The following is a 9,702-nucleotide window of genomic DNA, read 5'->3' as shown; positions in this document are numbered from 1 at the left end:
TAAACTTAGCTTGTGTCTTTACAAAAAGGAAAAATTGAAATTAATACATTCACCCATCCCTACTCATGAGTAAGCCCCATTGTGTTCTTTGAGGCTTTTTGCATTTAGGCAAGTGCACATAAGATGCTTTTCTCCAGGAACATTAGTAGCAGCCATGGACGATGGGGATGGAGGTGAGTCCCACAGAAACAGAGGAGTGGGTAAAATTCTCCCCCCCCCTTCATCTTTTACCAGTTTTCCTTTGATGAGGAATGCTTCGATTTGCGCCAACACAGGGAAATTCTTCCACCTCTGTTAATAGCAACAAACTAGACCTTGATCGTTCTCACTGGTAGCCGCCATGTGTTTAATTCAGGTTTCCCCAAATTGTTGCCCTCTAGATGTGCTGGCACTACACTTCCCAGAATCGCCAGCCAGCATTATGGGTGTTATAGTCCCAACCCCTCTGGAAGGCAAAGGGCTGGAGAAAGCTCAATTCGTTCCATCCAGATTATTTTGCGGTTAGCATCAAATTACGCAAGGATGAGATAGTTGCCCTTGAAATGAATATTCTGTTTTAAGCCTGAGGATTTACCTGCTATCTATGTTAACTGGCAAAGCTGGGTCCATATTAAAATGTGTTGCTTCTAAGTGTTCAGAGGTGTCATTAGTAAAACCACCTACATTAGCAGCCTCTGATGGAGCCCAATTATATTGCCAGGCATCCCCTGAGAAAAACCACGAAAGTGAAAGACAATCAGCGCATTTCAGAAGTGTTAAACCCTTTGCGGAACTGCAGATAATCAGCCTGGTCTGCTAAGAGAAAGGGGGGGGGAGTAGCCCTTGCAGATGTACAGTTTCTTCAGTAGAGAGGACACATTGGATGCTGCTGAACCCCGAACCCCAAACTACAGGAAACTTCTCCATTTCTATCATGTGGGTCCCGTGTGCAGGTACTCTCTGCACATGTGCTTCAGTCGTCATGCAGCCGGGAGTTAAGGACTGCAAATGTGCATTTGGAGACAAGCAATGAGATACATCTACCCTCCAGCTGACATCAATTCAATTTCAGAGGCATCATGTTCCCCGTAGGAAGCATATTTCTCAATAATAAACAATATCAGGGAGCCTGAATGGCTCGAAATCAACTCAGTTTCACCCCATTTCTCCTTGGGAAGCAAAATGGTTAGATGGAGAATAGTTAATCTCATATGAGAAGATAGACGCATACATTATTCTAAAATTGACTTAGTTGAGTTGTAACTCCTATTTAAACTAGATCTTTATAAAGTGTATATATGAGTTCCACTGTGGGGGAGAATGCAGTTTATTATGTAAAACTAACTTAAAATACCAGAATTAGAGTCGGGAGAATTCAGGAAGAAACTCTGTCTTTACTATCTTTTTCAGAAACACTGATAATATTTCTCGGCTGGCTATTTATTCCCCTACCCACCCCCACCCCAAGCATTTTAGGAACATTTCTCCCAAACACATAGAATCTCCTTGTGTTTTATTCATTCAGACACTTTTCACACACACAGCTACACACAAGGTGATTGTTAAATAAGTGAGGCTATCACCCAGCCGCATGTCAGCAGCTACTTTTAAAAAGGGACTTCATCCAACAACATGAATTGTAACTGAATTCAGATTAATTTTGAGTTTGCAGTCCTAGCACACCCCACTGACTGCTGGAAGACTTCTTCTGAAATCAAGTGTCTTTGGATAGAGACTCGTTCTACAAAATACCGAAGAACATACACCTGGATAGAATTTGGCATCCTTGTACAGAGGGGATAGCTTATTCACCTAATCAAGATAATAGAGAGGAGTTTGCAAGCAACTTTTATGACATAGGCCTTAGCACAGAAGAACATATATTTTTCAGAAGAAACTCTGATCAGCCTATCTGGGAGGTGAAATAGGGAGGAACAATGGCTGCATCGTTACTCTGCAGCATATGAGCTCTTCATTCTATTATATTCTTAGCTCTAAGAATATAAAGTGTATGTGGATATTCAGATGGCCCATGAGAATGGACTGTATTTAATATTCACTAAACTTTATTCTTGCTTTTCTACCAAGATCCTCATGACTTTCCTGACCTTATGTTAGCTTCACAACAATCCTGTAAAATAGATTAAATTGAAAGATAAGTCCGGCTGAAAATCAATCCATGAGTTCTACAGATGAATGGGGACTAGAAGCTGGCTCCCTAGATGTTCCTTTGGAGAATGTGATGTCTATTTATTTATTAAATCAATTTACATAGCATTCTTTCTACTACATCATAGAGACCTCTTGCAAGTAGCTGAATAAAAAAGGGAATTTGGGTAGAAAATTGCAAAATTGCTTCTAAAATTCTAGCTTAGCTGATTATTTTCTCATAGGGAGAAGCGCATTTAAAAGCAGTCTCCATCCAGCCTGTTTGTGCACAGATTGCTCCAACCCCCCTCCCCTCCCCCAAAAAAGTAATTGGATGAAAGGCAATTTTCAGTGGAGAAGAAAGTTCCACTTTTAGCAGAAATTAATTCCTCTCCCTGCCTAAGGTGGGGCTAGAAGTCACAGTCTCCCGGTTTCTAGCCTGGTGCCTTAAACCCCTACACCAAAGTGGCTCTCAGAGGGGTATTGCTGGGCCATAATATCTGATATGAGTTTAGGTAAGGGTAGAAAAAAACACCAAGTAAGTTCACAGAATTCAGAATGTTTTACATTCATTTAAAAACAAATATAAGCATCTAGGCTTAATCATTGCTGAGTTGGGCCAAAGGTATGAAACTAATATCATTTAGGCAAAATAATGAAGTATGTGTTAATTATTTTTCAACATAATTTTTATTTGCACATGGTTCCTGCTCAATGGTATACCAGCTCTGTTCAGGCACTCTGGAACCATGTAGATTCAGGGAATGGAACAAGATTACAATCCACCCCCAATACTTACTTATGAACTGACTCCATGTGCAAAGATGTTACATATATAGAACTATGTTGGGATGGTACTTTTATCAACAATTGGGTACCCTGAAGTTGCTGAGTTATAGCTCCCTGCATCTCTCACTGACCACACTAAATGAATCTTCTCTATTCAGTGACAAGTGGAAGACTCAGATTCCCCATCCTGATGTTATACACACGAGTTACAAAGCCCCAGAATGTAATGGAAGAGTTTACCAATGTATGTAAATTTGCTCACCGAGCTAACAATTCATAGGCACCATAGGTGAGACTTACCATCCTTCCATACTAGAGATCGCCAAGGTTAAAATACAATTAAGTTAGTGAATATTTGGCAAAGACCTAATTAAAAGAACTGTCTTCATTGCCTGGCAGTGTCTCCCCAGATTTTTAAACTGGAGTCTTTCTCAGCTTTAGCTGAAGAAGCTGTGGATCAAATCTGGAAGTTCTGTAGCAGAGCAGATGGTTTACCATGGAACTATAGTTAAAAGGCATTTTTCCTTCACCCTAATCATACTTATTGTCCTTTACTAGTAATGAGCAGCTAGAACCAAATCTAAATATGTTAATATTTCAGTTGTAGGGAGTTCTTGATTACCTAATTGCATATTCTCCACAGAGAGAGACACACACATACACACACACTATACTATTTTAGTAGATAAGACGATGGAGAAGAACCTTGAGCACTTTCTCCCATTTACCATTTGTCATATGATTTTTAAAAAGTAATCTTTCCAGATGATAAAGCTGGGTCTAATTTACCCATTAGTGAAAACAATGTCATAAAGAATATCTGCCAACTCCCCGATATAAAACTTCACCATGCATCATGAAAAATAATCGCAATGCAATTACCTCTGAATTATAAAAACGTCAAATAGGTGCAGTAAGACAAGAGCTTATGAATATATGAAAAACTGCCTGGCACAGATATAATTATATATGTTTGGTTTGAAGCTGAAGAAGAGAGAAACAGAGAAGGAGAAAGAAAAGTAAAACAATAAAGCAGATGCCAGTAGAGAGCATCATGGTATCATTCATTGTATCCTGTAAGGCAGGGCTCCTCAACCTCAGCAACTTTAAGATGGGTGGACTTCAGCTCCCAGAATTCCCCAGCCAGCCATGCTGGCTGGGGAATTCTGGGAGTTGAAGTCCACCCATCTTAAAGTTGCTGAGGTTGAGGAGACCTGCTGTAAGGTAATAAAACCATTGCTGAACATGGATATGTGCCAAAACATTAGTAGTATACCTATACATACATACATACATACATACATACATACATACATACATACATACATACACAGGGTGTGCCAAAAGTCAGGCCCCATAAACCATCACCTTTTTTTTCCAGAGAAAATATTACTGTACTTAGGAAAGTTCAAAGGTCATGCATCAAACAAGTAAGGAAGTGTTTAGAAGAAAATGGCAACCAATTCAAACATTCCATTAATAAATGAAATAAATTGCATAATAAATTGTCTATGGGGCCTGACTTTGGGTTCCTCTATTTCTCCGTCTATCTGCAAGAAAAGTGCCTAGGAAGCATTGGTGATGTGTTCTTTTTAATTTGAAGCATGCATATTTACCTTGTGTACTTTACTTTTAAAAAGGGAAACAAATTTCAGCTACAGAAACAGCTCAGCATTTCTCATTGGGAAGCGCCTTCCCAAACTTTCTTTTGGCTAGAAAATATATCAAGCGGTTATCTCTGCTTCCTGTCTTTTCAGAGTTCAAGAAGCTGAAGCCTCCATCATCCAGATATCATCTCAATTTTCTTGCACTCCATGATAGGACTAGATCTCTCTCTATCCCCAACATGGAATATGGGGATTAATCATGCTGCAAAAAGGCCTTTGTTAGGATTAGGCAATGTTTTGAGTTACATGTGGGTTTTGTGGCCCTTTGACTGATTACGAGTTAAAAACACCAGAGACATCGCGGAAGGAAGGAAGGAAGGAAGGAAGGAAGGCAGGAAGGCAGGCAGGCAGGCAGGCAGGCAGGCAGGCAGGCAGGCAGGCAGGAAGGAAGGAAGGAAGGAAGGAAGGAAGGAAGGAGAGAGAATATTTGGCCTACAAGTGACTGAAAGAAGTCCTTGGCTTGGGCTCTAGGAAACTTTACAGTAGCGAGGTTGCTAATGAGAAGTAGAATTCATTTTCATAATCTTTGTATGTATGAAACAGAGACTTCAGTCCACACACACTTGAGAAAAAGCCTCACTGATCTGAAATAAGAATGGACTGGGAGAATAAGACACCAACAGGTTCATTCAATGTGCTGATCATGCTTTGTTTAACTATATTTTATTCAATAGGCCTCACTCTGCTGTTGTTCAGAAGAGCTGCGAAGGGAGGGTGAGGGAGAATGATATTCCTTGCTTCATCACGCTTGCCATCCTTTATCTTTGTTTTTTATGTTTTATCAATTTTATTGTAATTTCTTTGATTGTTGTGAGTTGCCCAGAGTCACTGAGAGTTGGATGGTATACACGTTTAATAAATTATTACAGGTAGTCCGCATTTAATGACCACTCATTCAGCGACCGTTCAAAGTTACAATGGTGCTGAACGAGGAGACTTACAACTGGTCCTCGTAGTTGAGGCCATCGTAGCATCCCCGTGGTCACGTGATCACCATTTGCGACTTTCACTGCCAGCTTCTGACAAGCAAAGTCAATGGAGAAGCCGGCAGGAGGTCACAAATGGCGATCATGCAGCATTGCACCTAATGACCACAGTTAAAGATGGCAACCAGAACTGCTGCAACTGCCATCGTAAGGTGTCATGGTCATGTGACATCACACTTTATGACCATGTCACTTAGTGATGGAGTTGCCAGACCCAATTACAGTTGTTAAGTGAGGACTATCTGTATTATTATTGTTGTTGTTATTATTTGGCTGTGGTCACACAATATGCTAAGTTATAAGCCAAGGTTTATAAATCATAATGTCTAGACTCCCAATACAACAAGGCAACCCCAAACAAACCCTATCGTGGCCTCCAGTAATTAGCAAGGAAGATTATAGTGCCTACGTCTTTATTGCCTGATTTCCACCCTTTCTCCCCTTTCAGTTTACACTGATCTTCCAAGAATATTGCACAATATCTGAAACCCTTCTTCCTGGAAACACAATAAATCATGCAAAAATATCCAGAGTTTACAGAGTGGCTTAACCACTGTTCCAAAATATTTAAAAGTATACATACTGTAATCTTAAAGTTGAAAAGTCCCCCCTTGGTCAAATGGTTTCGCTTCCTATTATTCCAGCCGTCTGCTGCAATCTTCAACAATACTTTGTAATGCTGTAAATTGGAAGGGATTTCCTTCTGTTAACCTAAACAGACTGAATGTGTAGAATATAAATTCTGGGGGGAGTAAGTGACTCTCCAACTGTCTAGTTTAATGCTCATCTTTGATGACTGTGCTCTGACCTTTGCATATTTATCTAGAAGTACATCGTTTTGTGAACAGTGGGATTTACTTCCAAATAAATGTGCATAACATTTTCCCATGGGCTAAGTGGTTTCAGGGTTGGGCCTCAGAAAACACTACAGAACTGAAGGCTCAGCAACTGGCCGCTAACAAGAGCAGAAAGGTAAGGTCAACATTAACTGCCCCAAACTGGGGCCTCTAGAAGTATTGGATTGTCATTTCTACCATCCCAGAGTGGATCTGCTGGCTGGCAATGATGGGGACTATTATCTACCCCATGCAGAGGAGACCAGGTTGAAGTAGGCTGCTTACAGTATCAAGAGTAGAAATATTCAGGCACAGGACCACATCTGGACTTTGACCAAATATCTGCCCTAGAGTTAATTTTTCAAAAAATGCTTAAGGATTTTTCTCTTCTAAGTATGCCTAGGCAAACACCACCATCATTCCTCAGTTCGAGGGCATGATATCTGTTTGGAATTGTATAGAAGCAAAATATCTCAGATTTAAGAGGTAAGTGATAAAGCCTGAATTGCAGAGGGAAGGCTCCCTTCCTTTTCTTTGGCAAAGTACCTCCTTAATTTTTTTTTTTTTTATGCTCTAGGAAATGTAGGACTTGGCAATAATTAAGGTGATAGAGGAGGGAAGAGAAGCGGGGAGCAGCATTGTTAAATTTCTTAGGATTCTCCCCCCTTTACATACATACACCTTTTCCCTAACTTTAGTAGGATAGCAGGCTTCTATCATCATCATATTCATCACCATCATCATCATCATCTTGGTCTTCTGCCCAGAGGATTCTCATTATTTAAACTTTAAAGAAGGAAGAAGAAATATCTCACCCGCCAGATATTGTTCAACTGCAAGTCCCACCACCCCATGTGTCTAGTGCCAGAGTAGCATAGTCCAAAATCTGAAGAGTCATGTATTGTCCACCGCTCCTGCAAAAAATATTCATTTCTTCCCTCCTTTGCAATCCCATCTCTTGTGTTATTCTCCTAGTTTATTTGATGGGTTCACACATTGCATTATACCATGATTTGTTGAATGACTGAGTTATCTCCGTGCTGAGCTATAATGTCATTTACAACATGAAAACGCAGCCATTGTGATTGACCAACACAGCCTGTATATGAATGAGGCCTTTACTGTATAATTCAACAACAGTAATTTGGTGTGAAACCAGCCTAGACAACAGGTGAGATTCAGTAGTCCAATTTAATATTCAAAATAAGACTGAATGAAAGTGTTTCTATTAAAATGAGGTTCTTCTGAACAGAACTGGGAGACTATAGACTTCCCTTCCATTTAATGAGGGGCTACAATAGCAAAAGTTGTTTAAACACTAACCAGTTTACTTCTACATCTTTCATGGATCCTGAAACTCAGAAGTATATTGGGAGGACTTTTTCTGGGAATGGTTTTGCACACTTTTCCTAATTCCTGCATTTTAACCTGTTGCAGTAGACAGAAAGTAGACTATTCTTAACTGGATCACCCTTGAGTTTTTCTCTCATTTCTTAATCTTTCATCCTATGCAACAACTCTCTGTATTTACCGAAGTTTTCATATGGTGAGAACTTTATCTGAACTGGCTGTTCCTTTAGGCAAAGTGAGGCAATTGGAGATGCAAGGAACTTACAGAAGCTGTTGGAGGACGAAGTTGTTTAGCAAGCTTGTGCTTCCTTAGGCAACCTGGTGGCTCCCAGCTCTCCAGGGATCGCCAGATTGATGCCAAACTTAGTGCAGACACCTGATTGGCATAGCCCATTGCAGCCCAGAATCCCTGGGTTCAAGTAATCTGCCAGTCTCAGCCTCCAGAGTAGTTTGATTGAATGCTTGGGCCACCACACTTGGCTGCTTGTCCCTGTCACCACTGTGAAATGTAATTGAGCTGTCAATCAGGCCAATCTTTCTTATGGCTGCTATATCCAGGCTGCAAAACCACTAGATGTCAGCAAAGAGAGACCAAAAATGACCCACTGCTACCATCTAGTGGTTATCTATAGGTTTGTAGCCCAGATGTGATAGTTGCATCTTTTACATATGGAGTGGAAGGACTAGCTGGCATCATCTTGTCTTTGTCCAAGGGAGCAAAATATTTAAGATTGGCCACTTCTCAGACCCACTGAAAAGCCCATCAAACATTCTTTTCATGTAGAGCCTTTAAAAAACTGAATCATTCAGGCTTTGAAGAGATTAGCTTAGAGCAGTGTTTCTCAAGCTTGACAACTTTAAGATGTTGGACTTCAACTCCCAGCATTCCCCAGCCAGCATGGCTGGCTGGGGAATGCTGGGAGTTGAAGTCCAACATCTTAAAGTTGTCAAGCTTGAGAAACACTGGCTTAGAGGTTTCAGTGCAGAAAGGTCCAGGTTCCAGCCCTGTCAGAGGCAGTTAAGGGACTAAAGTAGGAATAAACCCTCTCCTGGAGGTTTTGGGGAAAAGCTGCCAGCCAGATAAATAAACTGGGTTCACACATATCATGCTAAACCAAGGTTTGGGCTTTTTTTCATAAACCAGAGTTGGTTGGATTCCCTGAGCGCTCTAAACAAGAACCAAACAAGCTCCCTTATGTTTTAGCCATAACTGGATAAATAAGTGAGCGGGTTGTGTTTATTATTCAAAAAGGGTTAACTTTATGAACCATCCTCACCAGGAGTTTACAGATATGCTCTGATCACCTAAAATACAAGAGTTGAAACGTCTAGCATTCCGTTTAAAGTTATAGTTCAAATGAATACCAGCTGAAGACACCAATCAAATAAAGATGAAAAAGTGATGAGGTGTGTGTATTTCTCACCAGAAGAAGTCTCATACCTAAGAGTGGGGGAAGTCACTTGTTAGGCAATGTATATTAAGAGGTGAGCTTGCAGGTTATTTAATCTATTTTAGCATAAACTAGGTTTACCTGGTTTGTGAAAAGAAGTTGAGGAAGAGATCCATGGACTTAAGCCATGATATGGTTTTTGGGGATAACATGCTCGGTTTAGCCAGCCATTTTGGCTTGTAAATCATGGTTTGTTTGTCTATTTACTCACATGTGTATGTGGCCTACTCCTTGCAGTTCTAGATGACTCCTTGCAATCCTGGCTGGTACATAATTTAGCCTGTTGCATAAACCTCCTGGCCTATGCCATGAAGACTATTGTATGGCTTAGTGTGTTGTGGGAACTCAGCCAATTATGGTTTATTCAAGAAACCATGGCTCTCTAAGCAATGGCTTAAAAAAAATGTGAATCCAGCCAGGGTGCTTCCTGTATGATTTTAATGATGAATCCAGTATGCTCTTAATTTGAACTGTGAACCTGTTCTCTTTTTTCACC

This window comes from Python bivittatus, unplaced genomic scaffold, assembly GCF_059951505.1.
Source record: "Python bivittatus isolate LINGU-HERP-01145 unplaced genomic scaffold, Pbiv_v1 ctg000330_np1212, whole genome shotgun sequence".
NCBI classification, from domain to species: Eukaryota; Metazoa; Chordata; class Lepidosauria; order Squamata; family Pythonidae; genus Python; species Python bivittatus.
This window is presented reverse-complemented; position numbering follows the sequence as displayed.